The sequence below is a fragment of the Myotis davidii genome, unplaced genomic scaffold, assembly GCF_000327345.1.
Source record: "Myotis davidii unplaced genomic scaffold, ASM32734v1 scaffold168, whole genome shotgun sequence".
In the NCBI taxonomy this organism is placed as follows: Eukaryota; Metazoa; Chordata; class Mammalia; order Chiroptera; family Vespertilionidae; genus Myotis; species Myotis davidii.
In genome coordinates this window covers 144,402-157,331 of record NW_006383016.1, presented here as the reverse complement: position 1 = coordinate 157,331, position 12,930 = coordinate 144,402, and positions in this window count along the sequence as shown.

The window sequence follows — 12,930 nt, the reverse complement described above, 5'->3', positions numbered from 1 at the left end:
GGAGAGGAAGTCACATACACATCTTCTTTACTCAGCATACTGATTCAAATGCTAATCTTCCAAAAACACCCCCAACAGACACTCCTCGAAGTAATCTTACTGGTGATCTGGGCATCCCTTAGCCCAGCCAAATTGATACATAAAAGTAACCATCACCTGGGTCGAGAGCATAGAGCCTTAAAAATCATTAAGATTAAGAGAAATAACGGTATTTTTTAGTTTTAAAAAGAGCAGTGAGTGATTTGTTTGCTAATGCTAATTGTAGAAAAATGCCCCTGGGGAATCGTGGGGTGAGGGTGGGGGAGTGGATACAGAGGAAACAGCAGTAGGATGGAGGGAAGATAGGATGGCCATTTAACCTGTTTTCTATTAAGTGAATTGACAACTCTGTTTGTTGAGCCACATCTGACTTCAGATCCTAACCCACCACTTATTAGCAGTGTGACCTTGGGCTAATTATTTAATCTCTCTAAGTTTTGTCAATCGTTAAATGGAAGAAATACTAGGTTTATTTTCAAAGAATCAACTTTTGTTTTCATTGATTTTCACTATGGTTGTTCTATTCTCTATTTAATTTATTTTTACTCTAATCTGTATTGTTTCCTTCTATGTGCTTTGGGTTTAGGGTGCTCTTCTTTCTCTAGTAGTTATGTTATTGACTTGATGTCTTTTTCCCTTTTTAATATAGGTGTTTACAGCTATAAAGTTCCCTCTAATCATTGTTTTCACTGTATCTCATAAGCTTTGGTATGCTGTGTTTTCATTTTCATTCCTCTCCAACTATTTACTAATTTCTCTTGTGAATTTCTTTGACTTACATCTTATTTACAAGTTCCCCAAATTTCCTTCTCTTCATCGATTTCAATTTCATTACACAATGGGTCCAAAAAGACATTTTGTCAATTTAGTCTTTTAACATTTGTTTTATGTGAAAATTTGCTTTAAACTTGCTTTATAGCCTAGGATATTGTCAGTGTTGCAGAGTGTTCCATGTGCACTTGAGAAAAGTGTGTATTATGATCCATTGAATGTTTTATAGATGTTTTTAAGTCCGGTTGGTTTATAGTGTTGTTCTGTTTCCCTGTTGATCTTCTGTTTCGTTGTTCTATCTATTATTGAAAGTGTCATATTGAAGTCTCCAACTCTTATTGTTGAATTGTCGATTTCTTCCTTCATATCTGACAGTTTATGTTTGTTTCTGACACATAAGTCTGCTCAGTCAGTTTAGTGGCCGGGTAATGATTAGACAGATACCCATCAGCTATGTGGCACCTGTTTAATCCCCTTTGTGGTACCACAAAAATGAAGAAATTTTTCTTAAATACTGGGACCCAATAAGTCTCCTAGCTTTGCCACGGGGCCCTGCCTTCAACATCCAGCCAGACAATTGACAACCCCTCTTTATCCTTCACTTCCTGTTGGTACACAGCTTCAAGGTTAGGTTGCATAGAAGTGAGAACTTAGGGCCTTCTCTGGTTTTTCCTGAGCACTCTCATAGCCCTGGACACTTGCCCAGCCCTATGTAGGCACATGGTCTGCTAGTTTCCCAGGAATATGTTTCAAAGTCCCTCATTCCCCAGCGTTTTCTTTTAAGCTTTTTGGTAAGTCTATTGTTTGCCAACTGGTATTCATGGTCTCGGGTAGTTGTGCAATTAAACAATTGCCTCTGTCTGTTCTCAACAGAAGTCCCCAGGGAAAGGGCTTTTCACACCGGGCTAGCTCCCACTCAAGTCAAAGAAAGACCGCATTGCCATTGCAATCTTCTAGAGAACTACCAGACAGGTCAAACCATGATAGTTCTCTGAAAACCAGGCTTTGGAGACGCTCTAGTCCTATTTTGCCTCCTCCAGTTTCACTGTGATTATGGGCTATTCATGTTCAAGACTACCATAGGGCTGAAGGGGGTGGGTGACGGGAACAGGGCAAATTGAGCTCACTCTTCTTAGTGAGATTCGACTGTCTTTCTTCAGGAAACCCTCACTGGATTGTCACAAGTCTTTGACTAATTTCCAGATTTCTAAAATGTTATGCCCAGATTTCAAGATCCCCAAGAAAACCACACCAGGGAGCCAGTCCGATGCAAAAGCAGAAGGTCCTTTATTGAGCTAGCTAACTCGACCCCGCCCTCCGGTCGACTCAGCGATCGGAAGCAGAGTGCCACCCGTGAGAAAAATCAGGGTTTTAATAGGGGGGTGGAGTGAGGGGAGGGGAGCTGACTGTGGGCCCCGCCGATTGGCCAGGCGCAAGTCGGGTCTTGTTACACAGGATGTGGTCATCTCTATGGCGCGCATGTTCCTTGATTGTCATTGGTTAGTTTAAAGAAATCCCGGCTTCCGGGAAGAAGGTACTTTCCTGAGCACATGGCGACTGCCCCAACATGGAGGATCCGGGGTAAGACGGAGGGCATGGCCCTCACCCTTTCATAAAACAATTTCATTCTGGCCATTTTTGTCCGTTTCCACATTGCTTTATGGAAGAGAGAATTTTCAGAGATTCTTACTCTGCCATTTTTACTGGCATTACTCAGTGGGGTCTTTCTTGATGGTAAAAGAATGAGTGTTTTGAAAAAGTAGTGCTGAAGTTATACACTCTCAGAAGTGGAATGGTTTTGAGTAATGACAAGGTCCAGGGTAAAATCATGGGAATGGATAGCTGGAGTGATGTATAAGTGAATGACACTGCTGTTGGGGAGGGGAGCAGGCAATGGATTTTGAGTCGGGCTGATGAGAGGATATCATGGCTTAAATGTCTGTCGTCCCCGCCCCCCCCTCCCGCCCCCAAATTCATGTGTTGAAATCCTAATCCCCAAGATGATGGTATTTAGGAGGTGATTAGGTCATGAAGGTGGTGTTCTCATGACTGGGATTAGTGCCCTTATAAAAGAGGCTCCAGAGAGCTCCCTAGCCCCTTCCACCATGTGTGGTTACAATGACAAATGGCCTTCTAGAAAGGAGAACTTCACCAGGCACCAAATCTACTGGTGTGTTGATCTTAGCCTTCCCAGCCTCAGAACTGTGAGGAATAAATTTGTTGTTTATCAGACACCTAGTTGGTGGTGTTTTGTTTTATCAGCCCAAACAGATGAAGACAGAAGGTGTCCAGATGGATTTTTAAATCTTCCGAGATGATGATACTACTTGGGGGAGAAAGAGGTGGCCCAAGTACCTAAATCCCCATGACTGTGGAGGAGTTCCTTGAGATTGATGGATGGTAGCAGAGTCAGTGTTTGAAATGTGAGAAATAAAAGTTATTCCATGCAGAGCCTATATGATAAAAGCAATGATAGAGATATAATGAAGGCATAAGATGACCAAGAGATTTTAAATGAGAATTATGTTAAGTATTGGGAATTTATACCAAGATCAAAGAGGAGAGCTATTACCATTATAACGAATGTGTTCTGTCAGTAGGAACATTTGTGAATGCCAGAAAATTATTTTCACTTATCTTTTCATGCATCAGAAGGTGAAGGCAAGAATTACAGCCCTTGCTAGTTGCATGTCCTCATGGAGTTGCCCTCTCTGTTCATTCTTCAAGGGAATCCCCTCTCCTTGAACTTTAAATCACCTGGTTTTCTCTCTAGCTTTATATTACAGTAGAGCCCACAAGTCTTTGCTGTTGGAGAGGACCCACCATGAGGACCACGTTGACCTGCATGTCTTTAGATCAATGTTTGTCAAGGCCTTGAGAATTCCGGGAGCCCCACAGCATCTTTGTCTTTGGAAAGTCACTGCTTCCTGCAGGCTTTGAGGGCCCTGATTCAGCCATCTTTGGTCTTACACAGAATCATGAATATTCATCCTATAAAATTATTTTAATTGATCTTTTCATAATAGCTAAGCTATAGTGGCCTATAACACTAATGCGCAAAAGCATTCTACACTGAAATGTTCTAACTGGACCATTACCAAGTTACATCTGACTACAAGCCAAGAAAAAAAGGCACTCTCTACATAAGGGCGTAATGCCACCATTACTCTGGACAAGGAAAAGCACTTCAAGTTCCTCTCTCATGACTGAAAGTGAGACTCAGGAGACCTGGGGTAAATTCAGCTGCTTTTTCTTTAATGTTCTAATCACATGTTTATACCACACTTAAACAGAATTAGGAAAATGAAGCAGGGAAACTGCTTCCCATCCAGCTGCTGTCACTCCCTCTCCTGCTGGCCGTTATTAACCCCCGGAAAGAGCGGTCTGCAGTTGCCTCCTGGTACTCATTCCCATACAGTCTTCAACATGCAGCATGCAGCCTGGCTTCCCCCTCCACCACTCTAAAAAGATAAGCAGTGATGGATGCTCTCCTGTCAAGTATGACGTCGGTGTTCATCATTTCCTACTTGTTGGAGAGTGCCGAATGAATGAATTGATCGTCACACCCCAAACCTTCTCCTCCTTCTGTCACCTTCTGGGATATCCTCTCTCCTATTACCCTCCTACAGCTCTGCCTCCCTCTAACCTCCCTGGTTCCTCCTCTTCCTTCTAGTATTATCTATAATAATAAAAGCACAATATGCTAATTAGACCGGACAGTCGAACAACCTTCCAGACATCATTCTGGATGAAGCTGCAGCGGCGGGGGCTGAGGCAGAGGTGATTAGGGGTGATGAGACAGGCAGGAGAGTGGTTAGGGGCGATGACACAGGCAGGCAGAGGGGTTAGGGGCGACCAGGCAGGCAGGCGAGTGTTTAGGGGCAATGAGGGAGGCAGGTGAGCGGTTAGGAGCCAGCGGACCCCAAATTGTGAGAGGGATGTCCAACTGCCAGTTTAGACCCAATCCCTGCAGGCTGGTGCAGGCTGGGCTGAGAGACTACCCCCCCCCCCCCATTTCATGCACCGGGCCTCTAGTCTATAATAATAAAAGTGTAATATGCTAATTAGACCAGAGGTCCTTCTGGACGACCTTCTGGATGAAGCCAGAGCTGTGAGGGAAGCCTGGGTCCTGGGTGCCTGCTGGTGGCCAGAGAGAAGCCCAGGTCCCAGGTGCTGGAGGAAAGCTGGTGCTGGCAGCCAGGGGAAGGAAGGCCTACTCTTGCATGAATTTCGTGCATCAGGCCTCTAGTTACCTATAATGAAAATCTATATCTCCAATCTCCACCTGTGACTTCCATGCCTTGAGCGGTAATGTCAGCTGGACACTGACATTGACACCAGTATTTAGCAAATATCTCTAAGTCAACATGCCTCAGGCTGTACAAACTGTTTCCCCAAACTTGCTCTTCTTATCTTCCTCAGTCCCCACATCCCCCAGCAGGGAAGTGCTGAGTCATTAAATATTCTCTCTCTCTCTCTCTCTCCCTCCCACCCCCTCCAATCCATTATATTTCTGACAAAAACATATCTAGATGTCTCTCCTCTCCATCCCCACCCACTGCCTTCCTAGCTATCTCCCTGACTTTATGCAGCCCTCTCTTTTCAATCTGAATTGCTACCGGAATTTCCTTGATAACACAAATCTGATCAGTGTCAGGCCTTAGAATTCTCCCAAAGGGAGGTCCCTGTTAGCCTGGAACAGTGTGTTTTATGTTGGGTGTTCTGTTATTCTGTTATTCCAGGTAGTGCGTCCTTTTACTCTCAAAAGCCACCCATTTAAATGATGAATTACGTGGTCATCCTATCATAGCCAACAGCATAAAATCCACACTCTTTGACCTGGCTTACCATCTGGCCCCAGGTATAACTTTCTAGCTCCATCTTCTTCACTCTGGCCACCTGCCATTCCCCAAACATGCCAAGCTGTTTCCCATCTCATCAGCTGTTCTCTCTTCCTGAACACTGTCCCCGCCCCCATTTCCCACTTCTCAACTCCCCCTTCACCTTCACTGCCAAGCCAAGAGAGCACCTGTTCTGTGAAACATCCCATCCTGCCGCCCACAACCCCCAGATGCCCGCTGTGATCCTACAGCGGCAATTTGTTCAAACCTCTGTTATGGGTTCTACTTTGAATCTGGTATGATACTTGACACATGGCAGGTCTTCAAAGTGTTTTTGAAAAAGAGGTTTTAAAGAAACATGAAACCACGAGTAATTTCTCTGGCTCTCATTAGAATTAAGAGCTTTTATCCTCCATATGGGACTTGCTTGAGAAAATCCAACATGTCAGAGCCAAGTTTATTTCTTCTTCATCTGTAAAGGAATAAGGAATAATGGCTGCTGCCCAAACCTACCCATGTGACCTCCTGCTGTTGAAGAATAACATGTTGAAATAAAGAATGAGATGAGCCTCCCCATCTTCTGTCATCTGTCCCCATAGCCTAGGGCCTGTGGAGGGTTGGGAAAGGAGATTCTGAGATCTGGCAGATGGCTAAATAGAGAATATACCTACGGGAAGTCAGAATGAATTATCTCAATACAAATAAAACTAATTAGAAAAGTAACTTTTTTTTAATATGCACACGGGTCAAATACTGGGCTAAGAACTTTACATGCCACTCCTTTATATAAAGCCCATCTTGTAAGATGGATATTGTGATTTCCCAGTTTACAGTTGAGGAAACTGAAGCTCAGAGAGGTTAGGTAATTTACCAAGGGCACAAAGCTAGTGAATGGATTGGGGTACATGATCAGAATACTAAAAATGCACATGTATGTGCAAGGGTCTCTATGAAGTATGCTGCTTGGTTCTCATAACCACTCTATGAGTTGAGATACTGTTATATCTCTATTATCAGATGGGGAAACCTTTAAGTAACCAGCCCAAGGTTACATAGCTAGTAAGAAACTGTGCCAGTCAGCTAATTCCAGAAACTACATGGCTGGTCATGACCTTCTCTGTCTTCCAGCTCATGCTCTGTTGCCAGCATCCATCTGATACTCTTCCCTTGCTCCTCAAAGTGTAGTCTGGAGACCAGTAGCATCGATATCACCTTGAAGTTTGTTAGAAAGAATCTTGAGCTCCACTCCAGCTCCAGGGAATCAGAATCTGTTTTGTAACAGAGAGGGTCCTAGTTTAACCAGTGGGTCTCAACCTTGTCTGCATGTTGAACTCCCCTGAGGAGCTTTAAAGATTCCTGATGCCTGGGCTCTGCCGACAGCATTCTACTTTAATTGTATGAGTGTCCTCTGGGTGCTGGGCTTTTAAAAGCTTCCCAGGGGATTCTGATGTGACAGCAGTCTGAAAACCACTGCTTTAAGCAAATACAGCCATTGGTTCCTTCCTTCCTTCCTCACTCATTCTCCTTATGTGCACCTGACCTTGCTGAAGTACAAGCACAACTTGCTGGGGAGATGGACAAATAATATATCTATATATATAAAAGCCTAATATGCAAAGTGTCTCTTGGGAGTTCGACCAACTGGGAGTTAGCTCACTTGCTATGACTTGCACTGATCACCAGGGGGAAGTCCGGAACAAAGAAAGGCCCCAGCCAGCAGCCGCTAGGGATCCTACCTGTGCATGAATTTAGTGCACTGGGCCTCTAGTAGTAGAATAAGCATTATGAAAATCAGTACCCCAAGGACCAGGAGAAATCCAGAGGTGGGCCTGATGTCCAAGTCTGCATGAAGGAATCAAGGCAGATTGCTCCCAGGAAGCCACGTTAACCTCAAGGATGAATGGGAGCTCCCTTGGATTTGTTAGTGGGATGGGGAGATCGTGTGGAGGACTTCTATGTTTACTACGAAGATGAGATCCATACAATTTTATGCTATATTATAGAGATCATTTAATGAATCCAATGGTCTTCTAACTTCTTTGACTATTGCCCACATTCAGAGAAACATTTTATATCTCATCCCAGAATATACATGAAGTTTCATGGAACATTTAGCATTTTATTTATTTATTTATTTATTTATTTCCTCACTGAGGATATGTTTTCATTGATTTTAGAGAGAGAGGAAGGAAGAGACACACACACACAGAGAGAGAAACATCAATATGAAAGAGAAACGTCATATTTGTTTGAGTCCATTTGTGCCTCAACCGGGATAGAACCTGCAGCCTAGGTATGTGCCCTGATTGGGAATTGAACCCACAACCCTCTGGTGTAGGGGACGACGCTCCTAACAACTGAGCCACCTGGCCTCGGCGGTGTTTAGCTTTTCATGGATAAAAAAGCAATAACTGCATTGTCCTACCTCTTCTTGTTTCACTGTGAACACTTCATCACAGACTGGCGTAGGTCTGTAGACCCATGCCTGGAATTACTGTCCCAACAGACATGAACTTCTTCCTGAGGCTCTTCCCTCTCCACATGAGGAATTCTGGATTCTTTATATATTGCCTGACAAGAAGGATAATTATTTTAAATAGTAAAATATCCATTAAGCAGTTTAGAAAATTATACACAAAAGCCATTAGTTTGATTGCAATAAATATGAAAAACAAGATAGTTTCTGTTATTCAGATTATTAAGCCATTGCCATTTCAAGTGTGCCTGTGGGTCACTATTATTCCAGTATTGTGACTTGAAGGTAAAAGACATGATTTCCTCTGCACAATGATTGAGTTTACAGAAATCCTAGTGGACATGGCCTCGCTTCCCAAAACTCTTGTTTCTCTGAAGCCCCCGTGTATCAAGCTATGTAAATTTTCTGCTTGGTGGGGCTCAAATATTTTTTTAATTGTACTTTTTAAAAAAATCCTCACCCAAGGGTATGTTTTTCCTCATTGATTCTAGAGAGAGAGGAGGCGGGGGGGCAGAGAGAGAGAGACAATGATCAGTTGCCTCCGGTATCCACCCCCACCAGGAATTGAACTCGCAACCTAGGTGTGTGCCCTGACTGGGAGACTGGGAATTGAACCCGCATTATGTTACCTCTGGTGCATGGGGCGACGCTCTAACCAACTAAGCCACACCAGCCAGGGCTTAAGTTGTACATTTTAAGTTCTTTGTGAGCTCCCGAAGAAACTCTTTTGTTATTGAAACACATGAGCTATTATCAAATAACTTCAATTCAGTAGAAAAAGTCCTGCTGCATTAAAATGAAACTCTAATTGTGGCTGTTACACTTCTCATTAATATTGGTCTGACAGTATTCTTCACTTACTTACCCAGTCCTTGTTGGAGGTGGGATGAAGGGACAGAGCAAACTTATCGTTAGTAAGCAGCCTGTTAAAAGGTACCTTAGAAAAGCCATATAGATGCATGTCTGAATGTTTAATTGAATTGTTACGTGTTACTGAAGAAATTAGAGATTTTTTCTCATTCTTGCCTGGAATGTCAATGAATCACTATTTCAACAGATTACCAATGCTAAAGAGTAACAAACCTTCATTACCAAAACCTATGAATCTGTTGTTTGCACATGTCATGTTCCTTCCCATTTATCTTTTCTTTTTGTGCTCAACTCACAGAAGCAACTGAATCCTGGCAACGTTTTTGCCTATCTCCTATTTCTGACAGTCAAAACTGAATAAGACACGCCCCATCGTGTGCTTCTTTCCCCCCTTTCTTTGTGAAATCTGTGTGCTTCTAGTGCAGCACATTTTATTTTCCCATCTGCATGGTTTGCTTGATGTGTACATGTCATAAAAGCAAATGTTATAAATGTATGGAGAAAACCACATTTAATTGTACAATCTGATTGTTTCATGATTTTAGGCCTGCTTGTTTCAGTGAGAAGGTTGTAAGAGTGTTTTTGGCATTAGTGTTCTGGTTTCATATTTGTTCATCTGCTCTTAATCTGCACATTTTGCCCGTGAGAATGATGTAAGAACGTATCTACATCCAATCATTTGATAAGACCTGTAGAATCTTCTTCCATTCCTACCGCTACTGCTGCGGGCCAGCATCTCTCCCTTCCTCCCTCCCTAAAATTTACCATTTTAAGAATTGTTAAGTGTACAGCTCAGTGGAATTAAGTACATTCACATGGTTGTGCAATTCCCTTATCGTTTTTCACTTGGGTACTGCAACAGCCTTCAAAATTCAGTCTTGCTTCTAATTTTGCTCCCATTCAGGAAGGAAATAGAAATCTTATCTCTGCCGGCTGGTTTTCACTGTATGCTAGGAGAAAAGGGGGAAATGGAGGGGGTATTCTTTGCCTCTTTGCCGTTTCTTTGGTGCCTCAGGCGTCACAGTTAGCCCTTAATGTTTCTCTGTGGAGTCCCTCTTGCCTGGGAAGGTAATTATTCACAGGTCCCAGGGATGAGGATATAGCCATTTTTAGGTGGGCATTTTTCTGCCAATCACAGTCATTATTTTAAAAATAATATGATGATGCAATTTTTGAAAATAGGATGCAGGCAAAGCAGCGCAGAGGGCAAGGATCTGCGGCCCCTGTTCCATCCTTGGGGCAGGTCATTCCTTGCTTGGGACATCCCAGCCACAGTGATTGTTCTGTGAACCTAGAAAATGCAAAGGCTCTTAAACCCAGTTGGCATTCAAGTGTCTAGCCACCAGGAGCACAAAAAGGTTTTTAGAGTACAAACTTGCGCTTTAAAATGTGCAGAAATCATTTCAAAAAATTAGGAGGCAAGACTCTTAGACAGTTAAACTTTGCACCGGTGCACATAAGCACAGAGAAGCCTGCCCAGCCTTGGCTGCACCATGCAGCTGAAGTCATGTGGTCTGCGGTCTGCACTGTCTTGAGCCTGGAGGGGCGAGAGGCGGGGCAGGATAGGTGCATCAAAAAGGAGGAGCCCACTGATGCAGGCTGCCTCAGGTTCCAGCCTGTGGCAGTGCGGTTTTGTATCACTAGATGTCAGTGTGCACTTTCGCAGCGGCCACCTTCTCGCCTCTGCAGGGGATGTCCCAGGCATCACACCCAGGGCCCTTCTGCAGGTGCTGGCAAACACAGGGCTATTCCCAGAACCGAAATTTCACCAAATAGATGGTCTATGTACAGATTTGGACTTTGCAGAGTTATTTTAAAACACAGAAACCCTGAGCCACAGGCTGCTCTTTGGAATGCCACCACTTTCTCATCTCAGTGGTCGTCGCATTGGTAGGACAGCCCGCAGGGCTTTTTGGGGCAGGTAACGGCAAGTCCTAGCTGGCACTGGGGTCTTTTAAAAGCAGTGCGTTACCTCACCTTCAGGAACCATGGCGGCCTATGCCACCATGGCTCAGAGTGGGGCAGGAAGCCAGGAAAAACTGTGTATGGTTAGCCACATAAGGATTGTATGGCCAGGCTTACTAGTTTTGTTTTGTTTTTGAGGCAGTGTGTAATCTGGGGGCTTCTGAAATCTTAGAGAACAGTCCATATATTAGTTTCCTGTGGCTGATGTAACTTATTACCACCTCCGTAGTTGCTTAAAACAACATACTTTTATTCTCTTACAGTTCTAGAGGTCAGAGATCCGAAATGGGTCTCACTGGGCTCAATGTCAGCAGGCCTGTCTTCCTCGGGAGGTTCTAGGGAAGTGTGCATTTCTTTGCTTGTCCTGGGCTCATGGCTTCCTTCCGTCTTCACAGCCAGCAACAGCTAACCGACTCCTTATACGTCACCGCTCTGCCTCTCTCTCCTCCTTCTCTCACTTATAAGGGAATCTGTAGTTACATGGGGCCCACTCAGGTAACCCAGGACAATCTCCTTAGCTCAAGATCCTTAATTTATCTCTGCGAAGCCCCTCCTTCCTTGGAAGGTAACTTATTTATTCACATGTTCCAGGGATGAGGACATAGCATCCTTAGGCGGGCATTTTTCTGCCTATCACAGTCATTATTTCAAAAATAATAATATGATGTGATTTTTGAAGTAATGAACTTTTTAATAGGCCAGTTCAGTATGAAAGAAAGCTGCTGTTGGTACAGTAGACCGTGTCAGAAAGTAACAAGGCCTAAATTTCCTTTGCTCATGGGATGTTAACAATGAAGAAAAAGAAAGTTGCCACACCCAGAAGGAATATTTGGTTGCCCTACGATGTTGCACAGCCCTAACTCTGCCGCCCCTGGTGCCTCCCCATTTTCAGGTTGTCGATCCTGGGGACAGCACCAGTGAACACACAGACAGAATGGGAGATATGGCTCCAGTACCGAGAAGCATTGTGCAAAATGCAGGCCTGGACTCTGAGGAACCTGTTTAGACCTCCATGCAAATTCGAGATTGCATCCACCCCTTTAGCCAACAGAACTTAACCTCTGCCTTGCCACACCCAATGGCTGGTTACTTTCTGCCCTGTAAAGCTGAATTCATCTCCCCACTCCTCAAGCTTGAACTTTCCTACCTCGTGCTACAGGGACTAGGAAGCTTACCTGTCACCCTGGGTGTTTCTTCTCAGCCAGTGACATCCAATTGGTCTCTAAGACCTGTGGGGGCTACTCTCTCTTTTAAAATGTATTTTTATTGATTTCAGAGAGGAAGGGAGGGGGGGGAGAGAGATCAATGATGAGAGAATCATTGATCAACTGCCTCCTGCACACGCTCCACTAGGTATCGAGCCTGCAACGTGGGCATGTGCCCTGACCTGGAATTGAACCATGACCTCCTGGTTCATAGGTCGACCGACGCTCAACCACTGAACCATGCTGGCTGGGCAAGGCTGCTCTCTTAATAGCTTTTGAACCTGCCCTACATTAGCCCCCTAGTCGTCGTCTTCATTTTTTTGGTTAATCCTCACCTGAAGATATCCACCCCCCTTTCTTAGATAGGGTGGCAAGGAGGGGGAGAGATAGAGAGAGAAACATTGATGTAAGAGAGACACATTGAATGGTTGCCTCCCACACTCGCCCTTGGTGGGGGCCAGGGATTGAGCCTGCAACAAGGTATGTGCCCTTCACCAGAATTGAACCTGGGACCCTTCAGTTTTTGGGCTGACGCTCTATCTACTGGTTAGGGCTAACCCCGCGTACAGATGTGAGGCCTATCATGAACCACATTGCTTAGTGACAATCAAGATCAATAATAATACAGTGGGGCCTTGACTTACGAGTTTAATTTGTTCTGTGACGGAGCTCATAATTCAAATTACTCGTATGTCAAATCAAAAGTGAACGAGTGGGACATGTGATGCTGGGCTGATGTTGTGGCGTTCACTGTGGCATTCGC